This window comes from Capra hircus, chromosome 6 (assembly GCF_001704415.2).
Source record: "Capra hircus breed San Clemente chromosome 6, ASM170441v1, whole genome shotgun sequence".
Taxonomy (NCBI): Eukaryota; Metazoa; Chordata; class Mammalia; order Artiodactyla; family Bovidae; genus Capra; species Capra hircus.
The window spans coordinates 77250323-77275253 of record NC_030813.1 but is presented as its reverse complement, the minus strand read 5'-3'; the positions used below and the strand labels follow the sequence as shown (position 1 = coordinate 77275253).

General features: G+C 39.8%; 1 protein-coding gene across 9 annotated transcripts in view; it reads right to left on the bottom strand.

Moving 5' to 3' along the window:
• The window catches only part of ADGRL3 (adhesion G protein-coupled receptor L3), a 945437-nt gene extending 926045 nt beyond the window's left edge, over positions 1-19392 (bottom strand). For all 9 annotated transcript variants that reach the window (XM_013964661.2, XM_013964654.2, XM_013964662.2 and 6 more), the window contains exon 1: positions 18510-19392. The gene's annotated coding sequence lies outside the window, so the exon portion shown is untranslated. The remainder of the gene's footprint in view (positions 1-18509) is intronic.

Genomic DNA, 24931 nt, shown 5'->3' with positions numbered 1-24931 from the left:
TCCAAGATATATTTCATTCATGAAGCTTACCTAGCATACTATACCTCCATCCTTAAAAAAAAATAACCTATCAACATAAAACATAAACTCTATTTACATAATCAGGTACTCTAGGTTATCAAAAGACTAAAAGCAGTCCCAACTATAAATGAAATTATATTTCCATACAAGTATAAGACAAGAAGACAAATAATCAAAAGCCATGGCAGAGTGTTATAAATGCTATAAAAGATATATTTAAAATGTGTTATGGGAAATTAGAAAACAGAATACAAGGGGAAAATATAGTATTTAAATTGTTAATGAAGTATATAAGGGGTAAAATGTCTTAGAAATTCTTAAATAATATCCTGTCAACATGTCTGCATTTGTCACTCAGACTATCACACCACTGTAGTGTTGCAATAAACCTATATTACTGTCTTTTCAGGTGTCATTAAAACAGGAATTCCTTTGAATGACTTTGGGCTTCCCTGGTGGCTTGGGAGGTAAAGAACCTTCCTGCAATGCGGGAAACCCAGGTTCAATCCCTGGGTTTGGAAGATCCCCTGGAGAAGGAAAAGGCCACCCACTCCAGTACTCTTGCCTGGAGAATCCCCATGGACAGAGGAGCCAGGTGGCTACAGTCTATGAGGTCACAAAGCGTTGGGCACAACTGAGTGACTAAGCACAGCATCGCATATTAGAGTTGAAAGGAACATCATATAATACAAACTCCCTCCTTATACATAAAGCTCTGGACTACACTTCCCAACTGAGAAGGAGTGAGGCAGAAGCTTAGACTCTATCTCACTGGTCTCTTCACATCCCCTCTCTAAGCCTCCCCCAATGACATCTACACAGAAGAGCCAACATGATCTTTGTAAAATGAAAATCTGATCTTCTTGTTACACTGCTTCAAACCTTTAGGGCCTTCCTGGTAGCTCAGATGGTAAAGCATCTGCCTACAATGCAGGAGACTTGGGTTCAATCCCTGGGTCAGGAAGATCCCCTAGAGAAGGAAATGACAACCCACTCTAGTACTCTTGCCTGGACAATCCTGTGGACCAAGGAGCCTGGTAGGCTACAGTCCATGGGGTTGCAAAGAGTCGGACACAATGGAGCAACTTCAAGTAACTTCACTTCACTTCAAACCTTTCATGATTTTTCCACTGCTCCTAGGATAAAATCCAAAATACTTAAAAGAAAAAGAAAAAGAAACCTATAAATTCTGGACTCCTACTTACTCCTCTAGCTATATTTCATGCCTCTCTCAATCCTGATGTTCCAGCTACTAGAACCTTCCCTGAGTTTTTCACAGGAGCTGAGCTCCAATCTCACTCTAGGCCTTGAGATTGGAGGATCCCCTCTGCAGGAAGGTTGTCTGCTTAGCCAGCTCTTACAAATCCTCCAGGGCTTGGTAGGGTGAGAAAAACTTTTACCTGGAGTACCTGAGATTCTTGGGGCAATTATTCTATTTTCTTTTTTCTAATCTCTATCACTATTCTGTTTAATTTTATTATCCAGGAAGTACACAGTAAAATGTTGATAAATGGATGCAAAAGATTAATGATTCCAAAGTTGCTATCTTCTTATTATAGCATTTTCCTATATTAATTTTTTTATTCTAAGATAATTTTCTTAAACCACACTTATTTTTCATTCATAGACTTTAATATCATTTTTTCTAGAACATACTTCATTGTTACTTTATTAAAATTCAATGATTTGCTCTAAATAACAGTAAAACCAGTTTTATCATCATATACTGTGGAAAGCTTTCAAAAAATAAATAACAAGCTTAATCCTCACAGTGGAGAGATGCTAGAGAAAATCTATTGTCTTTACTAAATGATTATACTATCTCTCTCTTAAAAATCATTTTCCATATTGATATTTTACTACTGATCTTTGACAAGTAAAGAGTTATAACCACTGCCAAACTATAGAACTGGTATTCCTAAAACTATTTCCTCCATTTCTAAAGTTTCAGAACCAAAAACACCACACACTTACTAAGACAACGGGCAGGGGGAGAAGATAAGATAAAAATGAACAGAAACCAACCCTCTGGAGTAAAACTCTCTCCCGGTCACACACACACAGATACATGTGCCTAAAGCTAAACTAGGAAATCTTGATTTCAGTATCCATACATATTTTAAGTACTGTCCTCATCTCAAATCCACAGTGCCTGATCATACTTTATGGTCATTAGACAGTTTAAGACATTCTGAAATTTAGCATCATAGCCAGACAACTGATATTAAACCATTCTCTGTGTTAACTCAGGTAAAATGAAAAATTCAGGTGTGTTGTAATGTGTTGTCTCTACTGTCAAATCACGGTAACTATGCTCGATTTTCTTCCCTTTACTCACCTCTATTAACCTCCTCCACTTGAACATGCTTGGGTCTGTGATGAGCTCTTCTGATGACAGAATGTGAAGGAAGCAGTGAACCAGCACATTCTCTAGGGCTGCCTACTCAACCTTCATATCTTAGTTCAAATGTCACTTGCTCTGGGAAGTCTTTGCAGATTCACTCACCCCGTCAACTCAGACAAGGTCTGATCCTGCTGCTATCTCATAGTATCCTGAACTTGACCTTTGTAGCACTTACCAGAATTTTAACAATTCATGATAGATACATTGCTTAATACCTCTTTATTTCTATGTCTGTGCAAGTACTAAAGTCAGAGGCTCTTTTTGCCATATTATGTTTCACATCCCCAGCATCATGCAGACATCTGGTGCTAACAAATACATAGTGAATGACAAAATTAATGACTTCATAAAGCTGGTCTTTTGAGAATTGCAGAAAAAGCAGAATGATTTAGAGTCGCACTTAAAAGAAGATATCCGCTTTAAAAATCTATGAAAAACTAACACACGTTATACAAGCTATCAGTGTGCTATATGTTTTATGTTTACCATCTCATTTAATCCTCAAAATAACTTGGAAAAGTAAGCATTATTTTTACCCCCATTTTACACGAAGCCATGGAGAGGCTGAGTTATGTTTTCAGAGTCACAACAGAGAACAGGTTGGAAATTATGCACTTCTAACTCTCAAGCTTCTGCTATTCTACCACTCTGCTTCTCATTAATATACATTGTATGTTCTTATATTTTGTATTTCTCTACATGTGTATTTATTACTTTGGGTAAAGAACATTAATATAGAACTAAATGCAAGTTAATGCTTAAACCTTACAATAATTTGTAATAATTTTATGTAAGTAAATTCAGCCATGTGAGAAAAAAACGAGTGAAAAGGAAACACTAAGTATACATCTAAGTATACACTAAACATATCAATGCATACACTTGACAAAAGGCAGCATATGCTATAAACCAGTCATGTTACTTTGGGCAAGTCAGTTCAATTCCTCACAAGTAACTTTTTCTTTGAGCAGAGAAAGGTTTATTGCAGAGCCATGCAAGGAAATGAAGTGGCTCATGCCCTAAAAAGCCTCACACTCCTGAAGGGTTTTAACAAAGCACCTTTAAAAGCCAAGTAAAGGCAGGGGGAGTGGGGGTCACAGGATATGTGATCAGAATGGATACAATTCTCTGACATAGGTAACAGGGTGGCGTCACTGGGGTTAACATTTTCCGTCTTTAGGTTCTAGGAGGCCTCAGGCTATGTGCTCATAATCATCAGACTTGTCACTTTTCAAAAAGATTTACTATGGTAAGAAACTTTGAGATTTACCTGCTTAACAACACTTTTAAACAGACAACATATTATTAACTACAGACACAATGTTATTCAGCAGAGCTCTAGAACTTACTCATTTTGCATAACTGAAACTTTATAGCCATTGATTAGTAAACAGGGACTTGCTAACCAAAATTTTAATTTTTTTCAAGGAACCAAAGTGTGAAAGACTGTGCCTTTTAGGATTCTTTCTATGCCTTTATTATTTTACTTGCAGGTGCAAAGCAATTTTGAATGGCACTTGAATTTATCCTGCAACAGTAACTTCAAAAACTGCTTTCATGTTCAATTATTTCTTCTAGGTCCATAAACCACACTCATGCAGGTATACATTCATTATTAATGTAGCATTAAACTTGGTTCCATAAATATGTTCTGGTACATATTTTTAAAGAAAATATAGAAAGTGAAGTAAGAACTGGTCTCCAACTTGACTGCTAGGAAGTGTGCCCCATATAAATGTCTTTATGATAGACGCAGAAATCACAAAGATACTGTTAAAAATAGAACAACTGGTCCCTCTGACCCAAGAATGAAATAATGAAATTAAACTCAGTAGGCATTGGCATTATTGTTAAAAAGATAAAAATTTGCATTACATACCTACTGTTTTTCTCTTCTATTTCACTTCAGTGCTACTGAACACATTAATATTTTATAGTCATTTTTTATCCAATGGACAGATCTCTAACTAAACTTAAACCTAGCAAAAACTGAGCTCACATTTACTAATTATGCACCATACTGTTCTGTCAGTTACTTTCTTTACTGATCTCATTCTTTTACAGGCAATCTTTAATTACTACAAATGTGTTAACTGACAGTTTATTCCCGCTCTTCATCCTTAAATTTTACAATAGCCCAAATCTAGTACACCAATTTTCTTGTTTCATGAGAGGTTTGGAAAAGAAGAACTTTGTTAAAAATTGATGTTTACAGATGAACTTGAGAGATTAAGTCCATTCAGAGCAGAGAACAAAACTAAGAAATTTTATGGGGACATAAACTGGATGGTGGATTTCTTAATTCTTCATAAATTAGTTTCATTCATTGGTTTCATCTTAATATTAAGTTAAATTCAAAGACAATAAGGATCAGTTCAGTTCAGTCATTCAGCCGTGTCCAACTCTGCAAACCATGAACCGCAGCACACCAGGCCTCCCTGTCCATCACCAACTCCCGGAGTCCATCCAAACCCATGTCCATTGTGTCAGTGATGCCATCCAACCATCTCTCATCCTCTGTCAAACCCTTCTCCTCCTGCCCTCAGTCTTTCAAGGCATCAGGGTCCTGTCCAATGAGTCAGCTCTTCGCATCAGGTGGCCAAAGTATTGAAGTTTCAGCTTCAACATCAGCCCCTCCAATGAACACCCAGGACTCACCTCCTTTAGAAAGGACTAGTTGGATCTCCTTGCTGTCCAAGGGACTCTCAAGAGTCTTCTCCAACACGACAGTTCAAAAGCGTCAATTCTTTAGCGCTCAGCTTTCTTTATTGTCCAACTCTCACATCCATACATGACTACTGGAAAAACCATAGCCTTGACTAGACAGAACTTTGTTGGCAAAGGAATATGCTGTCTAGGTTGGTCATAACTTTCCTGCCAAGGAGTAAGGGTCTTTTAATTTCATGGCTGCAATCACCATCTGCAGTGATTTTGGAGCCCAGAAAAATAAAGTCAGCTACTGTTTCCACTGTTTCCCCATCTATTTGCCATGAAGTGATGGGACCGGATGCCATGATCTTTGTTTTCTGAATGTTGAGCTTTAAGCCAATTTTTTCACTCTCCTCTTTTACTTTCATCAAGAGGCTTTTTAGTCCCTCTTCACTTTCTGCCATAAGGGTGGTATCATCTGCATATCTGAGGTTATTGATATTTCTCCCAGCAATCTTGATTCCAGCTTGTGCTTCCTCCAGCCCAGCGTTTCTCATGATGTACTCTGCATATAAGTTAAATAAGCAGGGTGACAATATACAGCCTTGATGTACTCCTTTTCCTATTTGAAACCAGTCTGTTGTTCCATGTCCAATTCTAACTGTTGCTTCCTGACCTGCATTCAGGTTTCTCAAGAGGCAGGTCAGGTGGTCTGGTATTCCCATCTCTTGAAGAATTGTCCACAGTTTATTGTGATCCACACAGTCAAAGGCTTTGGCATAGTCAATAAAGCAGAAATAGATGTTTTTCTGGAACTCTCTTGCTTTTTCCATGATCCAGCGAATGTTGGCAATTTGATCTCTGGTTCCTCTGCCTTTTGTAAAACCAGCTTGGACATCTGGAAATTCACGGTTCACATATTGCTGAAGCCTGGCTTGGAGAATTTTTAGCATTACTTTACTAGAGTGTGAGATGAGTGCAACTGTGTGGTTGTTTGAGCATTCTTTGGTACTACCTTTCTTATTTAAATATTAATAGCCAGTATATTTCATTGTTTTATTACTGAGAAGTTTACTGACCTCAGCTTTTATAATTGATATGAGAGTTAGTAATTCTTTAGAATTATCACACAACTTTGTTAATTACTACAATTGTTACTAACTTTATAAATAATGAAAAGTTAATAACTACTAATTCTACACAATTGACAATAGATAATTCTTCAAAATTTCCCATGAAAATCAGTTAGACAATGATGCATATGGATTACTATAACCAAGTAGTAAAAGTCAAAGTCATTATTTACTTTGTCCTAATAACTGTACTTCAAGAAATCTCCACTACAAAAATCATCAAAGAATGGGCCAAGCTTCATGTTATTTATCATCACAAAATACAACTCACATGAATAAGGAAATTTTCAAATTTTTTTTTTTCAGCCACACCGTGTGGCATGTGAGATCTCAGTTCCCTGACCAGGGATTGAACCCACACCCCCTACAGTGGAAGTACAGTGTCCTAACCCCTGGACTGCCGGGGAATTTCTCAGAAAATGTTGAAATAAATCATAGTATATCCACATTATAAAATAAATATTTTATAACGTTAAAAATAATGCTCTAAAAAATTAATGCCACTGGGAACCTGAAGAGAATTATACAAATTATATATATTTTAATCTCAATTCTTCTAAAACAAAGACACAAACACACATAAAACACAGATAATACATAGATAAATACATGGATAATCAGCCTAAAAATGTGTGACATAACCTCTATGAACATTGCAACTGCTACTGCTACTGCTAAGTCGCTTCAGTCGTGTCCGGCTCTGTGCGACCCCATAGACGGCAGCCCACCAGGCTCCCCCGTCCCTGGGATCCTCCAGGCAAGAACACTGGAGTGGGTTGCCATTTCCTTCTCCAATGCATGAAAGTGAAAAGTGAAAGTGAAGTCGTTCAGTCGTGTCCGACTCTTAACGACCCCATGGACTGCAGCACACCAGCCTCCTCCGTCCATGGGATTTTCCAGGCAAGAGTACTGGAGTGGGGTGCCATTGCCTTCTCCGGAACACTGCAATGTACCATTATATTATGATATACTGGTTGATTTGTTTTGACTTTATATATCACTATATTTCACAAGTATTCAACATGAGCATGTGCCATAGGAAAAAAAAATTTAAGTGTGATCACTAAGAATGTAGAATAAGTTGCACTAGGAAGAATGAATAGGAATCAAAACTCAGCTATCACTGGCACCCAAGTAGAATCAAAAGAGCATAAAGGATATACACTGGGATTGTGGCACAAATCCCAGAATAACATCTACCAAGCTAAGAGAGAATAGCAGAAAAGGAAGGAACTCAGCAAGATTACTGAAACAAAGCAAATGGACTAGCACACCATCTTGATAGTGATACTTTGAGTCCTCCACACAGAGAGTCCATTCATTTGCAATAATGTAGGTTAATTTCTCATTTATAAACCTATGCTATCTTTCATACACCATTATGTTTTTGTTGTTGCTCTATCTCAACCCTTATATTCAGGCAAGGAAACACACATACACACTCCTGCAATTTCACTATCATCCATTATTCAGTAAGGGTCTCAATGAATAAATGTCTGCTCAGAGGCTCTAAGCAAATTTTATTTCTGAATACTACTGTCTGCAGCCCAGCAGGCTATTTCACCAAGATAAGATCACACCTTTAATCAAATGCTTCACAAAAAGAAATACTCCCAAAGTTTGCTTAATAGTGTCAGATCATAAAAAATAAAATGCTGACAGTCTACTAATTTTTAGGACTCTTTCTTCTTCAAAGATATGCAACAATAAGGAAAGTACACAGGAGTTCTTCTAATTAAGGTTTCTATCAACCTTTATAAACTCTCCCAAATTTTCCTATGTTACTATTTATATCAAGTTGGTCATATTAAAAGAAAAGTCAACAATAACTTTCTGTTTAAACACAGTAAATTTAAGAGGTTTCCCATCCTACACAAATAATAGCTCTAAAGCACCATTTAACTTCAGCTGGTCAAGTGTCAGGATTAAACACTACCTAGGCTCTAGTTTTTGTGATGATGGATCCAAATTAGATGTCTATCATTTCAATAACCTTATTAGTGGATACATTGAAGATATATTTTCATTGGATGCTTTAGCTAATAAAGCTATCTATACTCAATTATTTGAAATATCCTACATGATGTACTTCTGAATATTCTGCCTCTAAACATAAGGTTAATTTGAATAAAAATATATTCCCATAAGTAGCATGACATAATGAGTACACTAGCAAGTGTAAAATAATTAGATGTTTCAAACAGATGGATGGATTTAAAAAGTGGATAAATCCACTTTTTTCTCCCTTTACTTCTACTTGCATTTATTTTATGCTGTATTTAATCCCATTTTGTTTCTTTGATTTCTTCTGAGATAACTTTTTCTTCTGTGAAACTTCCATTTCTGGTTTAGGAACAATTTGTTCCTTTTCAGTAAGGACCATCTAATATGGCTAATGGAGCTCATACATAAGTTAACCCAACCATGAGTCCCATGCCCAGTGGCACATCTTAGGGGATTTTTCACCTGGATTTTAGGACTCAATGCCTAAATGATCTAACCAGTAAGATCAGCACTGTGGGGAAGAGTAGCAAAAAGTTAGCACTCTGTGTACCAAGGAATCTGTCTCCAGTGTCCCCTATTCAGCACTGTGGAATGGCAACTCTGCCATCAAATGATGGAATGCCATACACTGTTTATGTAAATGATATCTGCAGATATTTGATGGCTTTTCAGACATGGACAGCCTGGACAAATTAGACAGCTTCACAGATGTTCCTGAATCTGAAAATTTGAATTCCCTTGATCGGCATGCTTTTGCTGCATTTTCTGAGTCAAGTAAAAGGAAACCGTTTTCCATGATCACTTTGGCTACTGAAAAGAAAAGAATACATCCCTTTTAAATGGCTTTTCTAACCAATTCTCCTAATGCCTGATATGAGTTAACAAAGGATCACTGCAGTGGACATTCAGGTTTCATCAGTCCCTCTACCTTTTTCTGTCGACAATATCCCTCTCTTAATTGAGCCTTTCTTTCTTCTCGATATTAGTCCATCCACAGAGGAACTGCAGTGTTCTTACTGACTCCATAAGCTGGTGATAACAGATTGATCTAAAGCTGAATACCTAATTAAGATTGTGGTGAAAGGTTAAGAATCCAGAGTGAAGCCAGGGAGAAGAAAAAGAGACAGTCGGAACAGGATCATGAAACTGGAACAGAATCCTAGTTGTAGTCAAGGTGCTAATGTCTTATGATGCCTAGGTAAACCTCCATCCTTCCCCAAGATTTTTTAGGTGAGAGACGCAAAAACCTCCCCCTAACCATTTATGGCCTAAAGCGACTGGGAGGTGTCTGCAATTAAAAGAAAAAGAATGAGCACACCCATTCTACTAAATCATTTAAGCTAAATTTAAGTCCATTTGACAACTGAGATGTTATCATACGGTGAGGTTATCATATGATATATCATATGATGGTTATCATATATAATCATAATAACTATGATATATCATATAGCATCAACTGAGATGTTATAAACTATGCTGCATTTTGGAATGACTGCAAAAGAATATTTAACTGTCACACATAAAATGTATCGAAAAGTAAAGTGAAATTGAATATGCCTAAAATTCAAATCATGATGGTACGTTATTTTAAAAGAAAATGGATTCCCTAAGCTCTTCTTCCAAAGTCAACTACTGTTAATATTATGATTAAAACTCAACAGACAAATTCAACTGAACAGTTAAAGCCAGCAGAAAGAAGTCTATAGATATACACATGCCTCATGCTAATACAAACCTATTTCTCAATAGACTCTTTGTCTACTCCTTAAAGTCATGATCAGTATTCTGAGTCAAGGTTCAAACAACAACCATCAGCCACTGACAAATCAACACTGAAAATATGAAAAAAAAAAAAAAAAAAACAAGAGACAGAAATGTTAACCAGTTGAGCCCTTCCGTTCTGGCCAGAAATAAAATCTCATGCAAAAAAAGAATCATCCGTCAGGACCATTTCCTCTTATCCAAAAGTATTTGGAAGAACTCTGAGGAAAGGAAAATGGGGAGGGGGGACCAAAACAAAACAAGAGACTGTTGAAAACCCTCTTAGAGGGTCAGCTGTCAATGGAATGCACTTTAGTATTCAGGTTACCCACCCATGCAGAACATCAAAAACTGGGCTTAAGTCTCTCCCCTATTCTCACAGGCTCAGGCTACTGTGGAGCCACTGGGGCTGTCTTGAATAGTAACACACTTTGCCTCTGCGGGATGCATAAACACCAACACAAGCTGATCAAACAAAAGGGGGTGTCGTTTCTACTTGGCTTTCGTTTTCTTGAGTCATACTTTAAGACACTTAAGTCTGGTACAATTTAGCAAGTCAGCTGTCCAATGTGCAGCTTATTATTTCATTCATTTTTACCACCAACCATGTTGTACTCTTTCCATTTTAACATAAATTCTGAATGATTAGATATGAGTCACACATTTTAATAGCTTCTCTTAATGGCAACTGTCACTGAAATACACATGTTCATTCTAAAACATGGACTTATTTATGACCCCTTCCATACTTCTAGTCTTTAAAACGATTTGGGGATCTGAATTTTAAGGGTTCATCTGCATTTATAGCAATCTTATGAGGACTAAACTTTAAGATTATAAATCCTTCAAAAATATGAGAAATTCTTAAATCTTGGAAGTTTATGATGATTTAGTTACAACATGTAGAATATTCTGATGCGGTTAAAGCTTAAAGAGCTGCTGACGCCATGTGAAAAGATGATCAGGAGTTTAATTTAAAATGTCTTAAGTTAAATTGCTACTTTCATTTTATACCTGATTTAAAGTCAATCTCCAGACACAGCACTTTGTGGCTGTCAAAAATATTTTCCTGTCAGGATTATGATGGAGGGGGGGCAGAATTAGTAGCAAAGTACATACAACATTTTAACATTATAAGGAAGAGCTCAGAAATAGGTACTGACTAAAAGGTTAAAACAAGAGAGAGGGAAAGATCATGGAAAAGACAAAAATACATGTGAAACCTTTCTCAACTTCTTAAGAAAATGCTATTGATTTTCATAGCTCATCGAGAACTCTTCAATAAAAACAAGATATTTGATTTAGCTAAGTTTTCTTAATACCAGTAGCGAAGGACATTTCTAATAATAATAGGTACCATTTATTAAATGCTCACTCTATCAGGTCCTTTTCTGCTCATTTCCTATTTCTCACCCCAAACCAACAATGCAGATTTTATTACCTTTATTTCACAAAGAGCAATGATATAGCTATAAAGCTGTAGATCTAAGACTGTATTCAAGTGTCTCCCTTTCCAAAGGCCATTTCTAAGCAGTTCATAATCTGGAACACTGTCCAGGTATACCCATCTAAGGAGTATAGTATAGTTTCTCCAGAAAAAGTCAGGTTTCACCAACGAGTTGGAGAAGATCAGTGCTACAATACTCATTTCATAGTGGTCACCCTAAGTCAGAAATTAAACTAACCATGCTGCTGCTGCTAAGTCACTTCAGTCATGTCGGACTCTGCAACCTCATAGATGGCAGCACACCAGACTCCTCTGTCCCAGGGATTCTCCACGCAAGAATACTGGAATGGGTTGCCATTTCCTTCTCCAATGCATGAAAGTGAAAAGTGAAAGCGAAGTATCTCAGTTGTGTCCGACTCTTAGCAATCCCATGGACTGTAGCCTACCAGGCTTTTCTGTCCATGGGATTTTCCAGGCAAGAGTACTGGACTGGGTTGCCATTTCCTTCTCCAAAACTAGCCATGAAATATGCTCAAATATATGTATGGAATTTATAAATATCTCTATAAGGTTAGGGCTTCCCTCATAGCTCAGTTGGTAAAGAATCTGCCTGCAATACAGGAGACCTGGGTTCAATTCATCAGTCAAGAAGATCCCCTGGAGAAGAAAATGGCAACCCACTCCAGCATTCTTGCCTGGAGAATCCCATGGACAGAAAAGCCTGGCAGGCTACAGTCCATGGGGTCTCAAGAGTCGGACCTGACTTAGCAACTAAAGAGAGAGAGAGAGAGAAGGTTTTCCAATAGATGTCAAAGTGCCATTCAGAAGTATTACAGATCATCTTTAAACTTCAGCATCTATTAAAAGTAATCTCTATGCGGGATTTCTGCTACTCGTCAAGCATATGACCACTCACAAACAGACTGCAGTGTATAATTACCCCAAGGATGTTTTTCACTGAAAATGGCCTGTTTCGATAGTGATTAACAGACTAAGAGTGTAGTGAATCGTCTTGATATCACTTCAGAAAAGTGATTTCCTCCCTAATAATTCCCAAGATACATAAATATTCAATTAGGGTCTTTGAAATCTCAATTTAATTGGGCATTCATCCTCTACCAAACTTCAAACTTGGCCCAGACTAAAAAGGTGTTTGATTCATTCTTACTATACAGAAAGAAAAAAAAAAAAATCCAGTAACTCTTCGTAAGTTTTCATGTGCAAGTGTAAAATACAGCCAAGATTATCTTTTATATGAAATGTTCAAATTTAATTGCATTTTAAGGTATGCTGTAAAGCAATGAGATAACACATAATTGCAAATGTCAGTCACATAGTCACATGGGGAATTGATTAAAGTTTCCTCGGCCCCTCATGAGACCTAGAAAATAATAATAATGACAGTAGCAAGTAGTTACAATTGTGTCTATAACTGCTTCAAACACTTTGCATATATTTTCCCATTAAACTTTATGAATGGGAAAAACCTATGAATTAGGAACAGTTGTTATACCCACCAAAACATACCAGGAAATTAAGGCATAGAGAGAGATCCAATATCTTGGCAAAACTCAAATAATTTATCAAACCTCGGCAAACACACCACAGAGTTCCTTCTCATCACCACCAAGCTGTTCTGCCTGTCTAAATAGCAGAATATCAAGACTGGGGCCTAGATTTTAAATTTTCCCAGGAGCTCCTTTGCTACTATCAGCACGTCATGCTGGAGACCCGCAGCCTTAACGTTTCCATTCCACTAACTGGGGACCAAAGAAACTAGAAAGAAGCTCTCTGGGAAGGGGAAAGTGAAAATGTCAAATAATTAGCAAAATAACCATCTGGCTTGTGTGTTTTTAAAACTTGAATAATTTGTTTTCTCATCCTAGATGACTCTATATAGTGCAGTGAGGTGAACTTTTGAACATAAGGAGGCAGATCTTGAAGTCAACTTCAGTGGTTCTCAAATTCTCTGGTTCCAGGACTCTTACACACTTAAAATTGGTGACCTAAAGCAACTGTTGATTATATTGGTTACAACCATCAATATTTAAATACTAATAGTTAAGCTCATAAAATTTTAAAACAGAAGAATACACCAGCATGCCATATGCCATCAAAGTAATGATGCCATCACATATTGTATATCTTCTGGAAAACTCTACCATAAACTTGTTAAAGTATGAGATTGAAAGGTTTAAAAAAAAGTCTTAGCATTATTGTGAAAATGTTTTCTTCTTAGAGTACCCCTGAAAGGGTTCCAAAAACCCACAGATTTCTCCAGAATAAAGTTTGAAAAGAGAAGGTTGTCTGCTCTATAAAATAACTGACACAGAAGTTTACCAGACAGAAATATTCAATTCGATGAATCAAATCTCCATCCCAGAGATAATGTTTACAATAACTATGATTACCACCAACAGTACTCCATTTAAGTTCTTGAATATGGACCAAATGCTAACAACTTCTAATGTGTATATGTAATCACTCCTGAAGAAATTTGTTAATATTTAACTAAATTCTTGTTTTAAATGTCAACAAGACAGTAGTAAGATATAAATTATTAAGATCTATAGAATCTGTTAGGATTTCCCTGTAGCTCAAACGGTAAAGAATCTGCCTGAAATGCAGGAGACAATCCCTGGGTCGGGAAGATCCTCTGGAAAAGGGAATGGCAAGCCACTCTAGTATTCTTGCCTGGAGAATCCCATGGGCAGCGGAGCCTGACTGGGTACACTCTGTGGGGCTGCAAAGAGTCAGACATGATTGAGTGACTAACACACATAGAATCTGTTATTATCAAATACGGAAAAGACTCTTCCTTTTACCCACTCTCTGAAAACAGATGGAGAATTTCAATGAACTCAGAGTAGAACAGCTAAGTCTTTTATATATATTTGTATTTGTGAGCGCATGGGCACACTTAACAATTCTAAGAAAAAAATGACACCTGGTTACTTTATGCAGTAGAAAAGTAAATTTCAGTGGGCCATGTAGACACTCAGACCAGGGTACTGACATGAAAGAATTTGGGGGACAGTGTGCACATATTTGGGCTTATAAATGCTATTCACAGGCACGCTTGTACTACTCTTTCACACTGGCTAATAAACATCAATATCAAAATCATAATCAATGAAAAATCTGGGGTTTTCTCCCACTGATCAGCAAATCCCTAATAACACACACTCAAAGATAAGAAAAGAAGCATGTCAGGAAGCCCTTACTCATATTTTAAAGTTTTTGTTTATATTTTATTATAAAATAGGATATTTTAGTAGGAAATTCATTTGCATAAAAGAAAAAGACATAAATCCAATAGTGATCAAAGCGCAAACATGTCCTTGAAGGCAAACAAATGCTAAATTACAATACAGCCTCTGTCTTTAGGGTTCCTCCCTATGTGAACAAGAGCATATTTTGAATGCTATGCAAATCTAAGAAATCAAAGGGAAAATAGTCATTTGCAAAACTTAAGGAAAGATATTCTCCCTCTAATTCCAAATGCTCTAGCCATTCACACCATGCTAAATTAAAGCTGCATAGCATTTCTCAAAATTATTTTGTTTTCAAATACACAAGTAGTTTTCCTTGCTGATTTCTGGGCAAAAAAATGCCCCACTTCTAACAGTAACTATCACTCCTACTTGGCAGCTCTTTTCAAAGAGAGTTTCATCCAGCAGTTAAAGTTGTCCAAAGGAAATCTGAAAAAACATTTCAGTTTAGCATAATATTATTTGACTGACTTCAATTCTTTCGATTTGATAACTTTTTTTTTAATCTGCTATTTAGGATTAACTTCGCTAGAGCTCAGCAAGAAATCAAAAGGAAAACAAGTCCATAAAAAAATTTGTTTTTCCTAATTACTAGAAACAATGCCAGGCACAGTAGCTGGAGCCAGTAAGTCTCATACTCACTATTATTCCCTGTGCAAAGGAATGTTTTAAAGAAATGTTTAAAATCTCCAAAATGCAAGAAGATCATCATTAATAAACTCATTTCTAAAAGACCTTCCATTCATATTTTCATGGAGGGCTCCCAATCTGAAGGAGAATCACCCAAGCAATTTAAAATGAGACATCAAAAGCATTTATCCATCAAGCAAATCACATGCTTGCTTATCGCTCTTTAGGCCAGGGATGCCTGGAGCAACCTAATGCATCTATCTAAAATTTTTAAATAGTTCACATAAACCTTCATAGTAATCATTCCTCCTACCCTGAGTTTACGGAAATAGTCTCATCAACATGCACACCAACAGAGCAGGTTACTGAATACTTAGTTATGAAGAAGTGCTAGGGAATGGCATTCAGGCACTTGTGACACATTCACCTTCAGCTAAAGACAGCACAATACCCTGACAGACACAGTTCTAATGACATCAGGACCTGTGGAATGTATGACTGCTAGGAAACACATGCTGCTAGGAAACAAAGAACAGATCTGATCAAATCTTCTAACACAGGACCTGGAATCACTGTGATTAGATCTTCTAAAATAAGAGGACAAGTACTCTTTAATCTTCAGAAATACTTGCAAGGGCAAAGGTTTTAACACATACCTTCTAGAAAGGAAAGAAATGTAAGGAGCTAGAATCAGATGGATGAAATCACAATTTTCTAAGTTTTCCACTAGCTCTATCCCATACAAATATAACTTAATCAAAATCAGGCATCAGTGATTCAGTATTCCTTTTTTGGCAAGGGAAGTGAGGGGTAATCTAAGCTTTTCCAAGACGCCAGTATCTTAAAATTGAAAGAAATGTGAAAATGATGGTACCCAGAATCGAAGTATCCTTTTACATTTACAGTGCTATACTTTCTTTCAACAAAACCATGGGCAACAAACATGAAAGCAGTCAGGGTTAATCTACAACTAAAGAATTTCATGTCTCTGATTATTGAAACTGAAAAGTGATTAGCTTTCCAACTTTTTAAAACTGTCTTTGTACATTTTTAACCCTTGGTCAACAACAATAACAACAACAAAAGATTGGGTGAAACAAAGGTGAGATATTTCACTACAAATATTCTAACTCCTAGACAAATATCTGCGAACCTCTTTTGGTGATTCTATTAAAGAACTGACAATTCTATCTATAATCCATATAGAGACAAATTGGATGCTGTAACTCTAGGTCATTTAGTACCATTACAGATCGAAAAATATACCAAGGAAATCTACCTAAATTCTGTTTAATCTCAGGGAAACAAAGTACATTCTCCAAATGAAAAATTACAGAAGAACTATTTCTCTGGAGATTCTACAGTGACAACCTTTAACTAGTGTTGATAGCCCATATGACACTAAATTAGCAGACTGCCTATTTACTTCAGAGCGAAACACAGAAGGCAATTTTTCCTTCCTGCCAGAGTCTGTGCATCTCCTCATTTCCCCAACAGCTGGCTGAAAGGATGTAAAATCAGAGGTCCAAGAAGGCTTATACTTCCTAATGAGTAATCCACCCAAGAAAGTAAACACAACAGACATCACCAGGTCGGGCTCCGAAGGAGACTGGCAGGGCTGCTTACACCGTTGTTTACAATGTGCTCTAACTACCGCAGGCAGGATCACACACAGGCACAGGGAGGAGACACCCAGAGGTGGCTCACACGCCTCGAGTTCGCCCAATTGCTGTGATATCTCTGGCCATAAATTATGCAGCGCACATTTCTATCTGAGAGTGGCCAGAGAATTCTGAACAAGGGTTATGCTGGCTTGACTTGGTTATTTCAACCTGACCGAAAGAGGACTACTCTATCGCTTGGTCCTCACCAGGGCCAATCTGGGGTGCATCGCGCGCTGCACCAGAGATTCTCACGCGCAGCACGCATCTCTTAGAGGTGCTCACTAGGGGACAGGGGACACAGTAGGGCTTCCTCAGAACCCCTACCTCCCCCGCGGCCTCCTCAAACCAGATTTTCCGGTTAAGCGGATCGCAGGCGATTTCGATAAGCAAGCTCAGCTCAAGTAGCATCAGCTCTGTCATCCCGGCAAATATCTCCGGGCCATCTCCGGAGCGCACTAACGCGCGCACACGTAGACCTGAACACGCCGATCCCGCTGCCGATTAACCCTGGTAGCGGAGGTTCCCCCCCATACACACACATACACACCCACCCACCTACAGTGCCAGGGGCCCTGGCACGTTTAGCCTCTGAGCTTCGACGCGGGACCATCGGCCGGGGTGCGGTGACACTGAAGCTCCGCCGCAGCCTGGAGCTTTCCCTTCACTGGTGAGAAAATACAGGGCGCCTGCGTTCCTACCTGTAACCTAGCCGACCGCGGCCACCAATGCTCTGACCACCCTGCCCCGGCGCCCCGGCCGGACTGATTATTGCAACACCGCCCCCCCACCCCCCGCCCAGTGCCCACTCCCAACACCACGCCGCCCCCGGCCACCCATGAAAGTAGCCGCTTTCTCCAGCCAAAACCGCCTAACAAAAGCTAGAGCAAGCAGGTCTAAACCAAACTGCCCGTGAAGGGGACACAGCGGGCTGGGTATGGGGAGGTGGTGAGGCTCCGCGACTCCGGGACACGAACTGGGCAAACGCGACCCCCATGGATGCTTCAGGCAGGTGTCTTGAGAGGGTTCCCTCTGTCCCCATCACCCCTGAGCCGAGCTCCTCACCAGGTCCCTGTAGGTCCTCCAGCCCTCTCCCGCCTCAAGCGGCACAGGTTCCGGGCCGGCAGAGAGAAAGCGCCCCCTGGTTTGCTTTGGGCTCCCACCAGGAGAATGATACTGGGGTGAGACAGGAGGGAAAATTCCCAGGGTGGAAACCGTTCCTATCCCCCAGAGTGCTGGACTGCGAATGCCCTCCGGCCACTCTCCCCTTCATTTCTCTCAGCCGCCAAACCGCCCAGTGGCTGGAAAAACCTCAAACCCGTGCCAACCCCCAGCACCCACCAGCCGTGAGGTTCCCTTCCCGCCCCACATCACGACTGGATGAGTGTGTGTGCGGGCGAGTGTGCAAGTGGGAGGCTGAGTGTGCGTGAATCCTGCGCCCCCTCGGTCGCCTGCCCCGCGGACGCAGACGCCTGCGCCGGGCCGGGGCCACCACTATTAGGAAGAGTGAGAAGAATAAATTACCTTTCGTAACCGCCGGTCCCTGAGCTCGTCCCATCAGTTGCTCAACAACCTGCAGCCTGGTGCAGTTTCCACAATCGAACCATGGAGCCCGGGGCAAAATACCGAGCGGCCCCAGCGTAGACACCCCCAGCACACGCGTCCAGGAATTATAACCAGTGCGCAGAGAAGGCAGCGGGAGGGTGGAGACCCCGGCCAAGGAAACAACGAAAAGTCTCCTTCCCCCTTTTCTTCTGCTACACAGCCATGAAAAAAAGGGACGGGGGTGGAGGGGCGGGGGAAGCCAAATGCTTGTCTTCCTTTACGTTTCCTCGCTTCACACACACCAAGGGAGTAAAAACGGAGCAAACAGAGTGGAGGGTTCAAATGTCTCTCCCAGTCCACAGTTGCACAACTTCGGAGTCAGGCTCTGGCTCCAGTAGCAGCCGAGGGACCCCAGCGGCAGCTATTAACATGCGGCAGTCATAGCTGGGGCTCCTTTTCCTCCTGCTGCTGCTGCCGCTTAAGGAAACACGCTGCTGAAGAGACCAAAAATCTGCCACCATCCCCCCAGTCGATCTTTATATCCAGTTCTCCCACCCCACCCCCTTTCTTTTTCTTCTTCTTCCTCGTCCTCCCCTTTCCGCTGGAGAGCGGGAGCGATGGAAAAGGTAGGGGGAGCCGCGAGGGCCAGGGGTGGCTCCTTCTCCGCCAAACCCTCCTCCTTCTCCTCTCGGGGTTCTCTCGCCGCCGAGGGTCTCCCCACGCGCCCGAAACCTGCGCCGAGAGCAGGATCGAGGGCCCCACAAACTCCTTCCCAGGTGCACAGCGGGGGCTCGCCGGCGGAGCCGGAGCCCGGCCGCCTAGAGCTGCGTCCAGGGGGCCGCGGAACCCCGAGCCCGGAGGGTGGCTGATTAGCTGGTCGGCCGGGCTGGGCAGCTGCGGACATGTGGGAGCTTCATCGCGCGGCCCCGGGCTCGGCGCTGCCGCCGCCGCCGCCTCTTCGCTTCGTTCTCTTCTTCGACTCCCCGCGAGCGAGCAAGGCTCTGGCGCTCTCCAGACACGCACACTCACACACGCGCACACACGAGCGAGCTCCTGCCAAAGCCAGCCGTGCAACCCGCGCGCGCGCACACCCGGAGAAAGAAGACGGAGGCAAAAAGAGAAGAAAGAAAGGGGAGGGGGGGAGTCACAGGCGGCAGCTGCGGGAGCTGAGGCCACGAGCAGTCCGGGAAAAGGCGGCAGCGGCTGCGGCGGCGCCCACCCGGACCAGCGGCAGCATCTGCATCCCCGCTCCTGGGAACTGGGGCGAGCAGACAACCGGGCGACGCGCCGAGAACCGGTCGGAGCGCTGGCGCGCCGTGGCCGTGCAGCCTGCGTGCGGCGGACGCAGCCGGGGCCCTAGCCGAGCCCAGAATGAGCCGCGGGCAAGCGAGCGCCGAGAGCCGAAGAGAGGGGGCTCGCGCCGGGAGAAGGGGTGGCGGGAGGCAAAACCCGGATCTGGAGTGCGCTCAGGCTCCGCCGCGCGGGCTCCACCTAGCAGCTCGACAAACGCTTGGAGGTGGCAACGAGAGAGCTGCTACAAGAGGCTTTCCTTTCAGGGTTTGTCAAACAAAGGGTACCTCTCCTCGCGGCTTTGAGACAAGCTTTCTCTCTCCCTCTCCCTCTCCCTCTCTCTCCTTCTCCCTCCCCCCCCTCCCTCTCGGCCCCTCCATTCCCCCTTCGAGCTTCCCTCTCCCTCTCCCCTCTTTCTTTCCTCCCCCCCTCCTCTTCTCTTCCTCCTTCATTCCACCCCAGGTGAATAAGTGACATCAGATTGAAACTACTGCCAGCGTCTCTTTTTACAGGTGCAAATTATTCCATATTTTCATTATGCAGGTATCCAGTCCCAGTGCGTTTTCTGCCTTTGGTCCATTTTATGTTCCTTCAAACTTACACGGCGTGCAAGTTCATTGTAGTCGTTAAAGTATCTTCTGATAATCCGATGTGGGGATTAAATGATTTTATTTCACATCAGTAAAAATTACCATAATGCATATAAAGCAGTGCCTTTTGATGGAGGAAAAGTCTGTTCAAGTTAACTGAGTGACCTTGTTCAATTACTGAGCCCCTTTCTGCCTTCTTTGTAAATGAGAGGGTTAAGTAGGTAATTTCTAAGGTCTTTTCCTGCTCTAAAATTTCATAATTTGAAATGGCTAAGGTGTTATTGTCTATATCAGTACATTCGAGTTGCACTTATAAGAGAAACCAAGATTTATTATATGCATCCAACAAGCACATTATATCCAAATTACATTTGTATATAATATATTCAGAATGATCTAATACCCTCTCAGTTATTAGGGAGGTAGAGTCAACATCTGAAGAACATAAAACCGCATTCGAATTAACAGACCAAACCCAATACAAGTGACTATCAAAATCTCATTCAGTCTTCAAAACTCAATTCCAGTACCAACTGCTACTCATTCAAAATAATCACCCCTTCTATTATATTCGCATAGCACTTTGATTGTATCTCTACACTCATCTCATTCTGGTTTTTTCTTGTTCTTTTAAAGGTGTTAGTTGCTTGTCTGTATACCTCTTCACATTAGAGTATCTTCCTGGAATTTAAATTACAAATTTCAATCATCTGTGTAAGATTAATCTGTAACCACATTATTTTGCACATTATAATTATTTTTATTTTGGAAAAAAAAATGGTAAAGAGGTTGAATGATATTGCTGAATTCTGACCAACTAAATATCCACAGGCTTAAGTTAGGCTACTTGAATTTGCTTAATATGGGGCATCCATGAATTCCCCAGAGTACTTAAAGAAACCGTAAACTGACATCTGGAGTCACTTGTTACTTAAATGATTTTGGAAAGAGTAGACTAACCAATTGTGACAAGAGGCTCTTATTTGTAAAGGAGGAAAAATGGACAGTACTCAATTCATCCCCCAAATGTAGATATGTAGAAAAGTAATAAAAACAGAATATAGAATGAAAGGTGCTATATAGATATTAAATGATATTAGTGGTATCAGAAGAAATATAAATAAACAGCACCTATGGACCAATTTTTAGAATCAGACATCACGATATGGCAGGTCTGGAAGAATATGTGAGAAAAAGAAATTTTAAAATATAATTAATATGTTTATCAACATGTGAGATATAATAAGTGAAAACCAGGCATTGTAAGTTAAATAAATAAAGTATTCACCACAGAGGAGTTGACTCAAACAAACAAAATTACAAACAGAATAATGAGGAAGAAAGAACCAAAAAGGGGAAAAAATGTGTGAATAATAATAGCTGATGGTTAATGAAAAGCACTGGAAAGAAAGAATAGGTTAAAGATTTATACAACTTAATCAAATGTCAAGGTAACAATTTTTACAGCAGCTACCTGTACTTTAGGTTCAAACCTCATGCTTCCAAATCATTTTTAATCTGATGGCCATAGTCTTCTCTATTTGATTTAAGATACAAAGTGTCAATACTCCATTGCCAGGAAATCCATGACTCTTGCCAATATTTTTCTAAGGTGAACCTTCCACAAAAATACCATCAAATAAAATGCTATGCCCTCTTTGCTACACAACTTTTTTTAACACCTTCTTCTCTGGGCAGATGATGTTTGAGCAAAGAAGCTTTTATATGTGGTAGTTCTGTGTGCAAGAGTGGTTTTCAAAAAAGATCCCACTGTTGACTTTAATGACATTAAAATTTAAAAATAAATCATTTATAAAATTGAAAAGAACCCCTCCCCCAAAATTTTTAAAAGCTGAATAGCCAATCAAATAAGATAATCACAATTAAAATATTTTAATAATTTAAAGAAATTCCTGACCAAAAGTCTTTTCAAATAAGAAATATACTAAAATCTCCAGCATGTGAAATTTAGGAAAAGAACATGCATAACATGTTCACAAAATAAATACAAATGGCCAAAAAAGGAAATATGTTCTGTCAATATAAATCCAATACATAAAAATGTATACAAGTACCAGATCCATCTTGTTTCATTCATGAAATTAGCTGAAAAATAGCAGTTTCCTACTACTAAACTCTAACAAAACTGAACTGAAACAGGCCTGCCTCTATGCTAGTGATATTTACTGACACAATTTTTCTGGAAAGAAAGCTGATATTATGTCAACTGCTTAATAGACTAATCCATGGTTTCTATTCACAGATGTCACTTCTACAGAAATAAACAGAGGTATAGACAAGGCTTTTGCACGGTGGCACACCTCTCAGTTGTAATTGTTGTGTAAAGGAAGTAAGTATGTAAGATATCTTGTTTTTGCATACTCAGTAAATGCCTTCTTACCTGATTGGAATTGATAGTTATTCAATTAGTCGGGGGAAGTTAAAGTTAACAAAGTTTTTTTTTTTTTAATAACTTATTCTATATTAGTTAGGATTCATTTTGGCTACAAGTAACAGAAACACACATCAACAATAAATAAGATAAAAGTTTATTTATTTTTTCAGTTTAAAGTATAGTTTTTAGTGATCCTGGGCTGTTGTGGCATTCTAACCTGTAACAGACACCTTCCTTATCTTCTTGCTCAGCCACGCAGGGTAGTTATTCCCGATTCCAGTTCTCACAATCATGCCTACACTGCAGAAACAGAGAAGAAAAGGAAGAAAAGAAAGGCATACTCACACCCAGAGACATTTTCCTAAAGTTGCACACACCATTTGCCCTTTCATTTCATTTTCTGAAATGGTGAGCTGGTAACACCTAGCTACAAGTATAAAGAGAAACGTTGACTATTCCAGGCAGGCATGCATGCAAGTGAAAATCAGGATTCATTAATGATTCAACTCTTCCTTATCCTATGACTTGACGTACACTACCCTGGGCTGAGCTTCAAATATTTGAGGCTTTTAGTAACCAAATGGTCCCTTCTGCAGACACTAGACAACACCACCTTCACATGAAATGACCTTGTATTTTTCAACCAGACGTAAACTTTCAGATTATAAATTACTAAGTTTTGTTATTAGGAAAAATATTTTCTAATACCTAATCAATTATCAGCAGACAGTTATCATCTTAAATGCTACTGGGCCTAGATACACTGCAGGGTTAATCATACCTGCAAGCAAAATATGTACCAGAGCTTAATACTCAGATTCCTAGTATGCCATGGTATGGTTAGAAGTCTAAGGGATTTGGGGTTCACTAGAATAATGGCTCAAGTGAAGATTATATATACTATCAGAACATATTTGACTGACTAAGGGATAGTTTAATTCTAAGTATCCAGTGATGTTCTTCATTTCTTGGTATGTACATCAAAGGACCCATTTTAAAAGGTTGGTTATATATCCCTACTGATTTGGTATCATCTATTCTTACCTTGATTCAAAGCAATTCAGCCTTATTCTTTTTTGGTCCAAAAGAGGATCTATGTATTATACATTCTAAATAAACTGGAAATTTATCAATAGACTTAAATAAAATAAATCTAGATATAGATATTTTTATAAACAGCTTCTCCTAATTGTTTAACATTCTTTTTATATCCTAACTTTTTTCTTCTCAGTGGAGAGTCTCTCTAGAACTCCTTTTCATAATTTCCCTAATGCTTGCATACATGCCTGCCAGTTCTTCATGACTGTGAAAGAAACAACAAGCTTTTTCTTTTTTAGCTTTTTTCTTTTTTAACTTTCCCTGCTACTTTGTTTTAGATCCCACAATTAAATTACCTTTCATAACTTTAAATTAGGTTCAACACCAAATGCTTTAAACTACTTACTATAAATGTTACGAATAGAACACTGGCCCTTGGAGAAGGATTCAGCACCCTTATAAAAAATGGTTGCTGTTAAAATATCACAACACAGTATCTAGCTTCTAGACTCTAGAAATATAAAAATATTCCAAAACCCAAAACTTTTTTCTTAAGATCTCCCTCTTGTAAAGGCAAACGTGCTTATGCGTTACAAATTAAAATATCATGGTCAACCAGGTATTTAATAATGATTGTCACGGCCTGCAACAAAAGGGAAATACTTTTTGTTTCTTTGTAAAATATTGTACCCTGTTAGGCTCTGCTCCTCAACCTTATTCTTTTTAGACACCAACAGGAGATGAAAGTGAAAGTGAAGTTGCTCCCATGGACTGTAGCCTACCAGGCTCCTCCCTCCATGGGATTCTCCAGGCAAGAGTACTGGAGTAGGTTGCCATTTCCTTCTCCAGGGGATCTTCCTGACCCAGGGATCGAACCCTGGTCTCCTGCATTCCAGGCAGACACTTTAACCTCTGAGCCACGAGGGAAAAATCACTCAGTCATGTCCGACTCTGCAACCCCATGGATTGTAGCCTACCAGTCTCCTCAGTCTATGGAATTTTCCAGGCAAGAATACTGGAGTGGGTTGCCATTTTCTTCTCCAGGGGATCTTCCTGACTGACTCATAATTATTCCCCCCTCTCTCAGA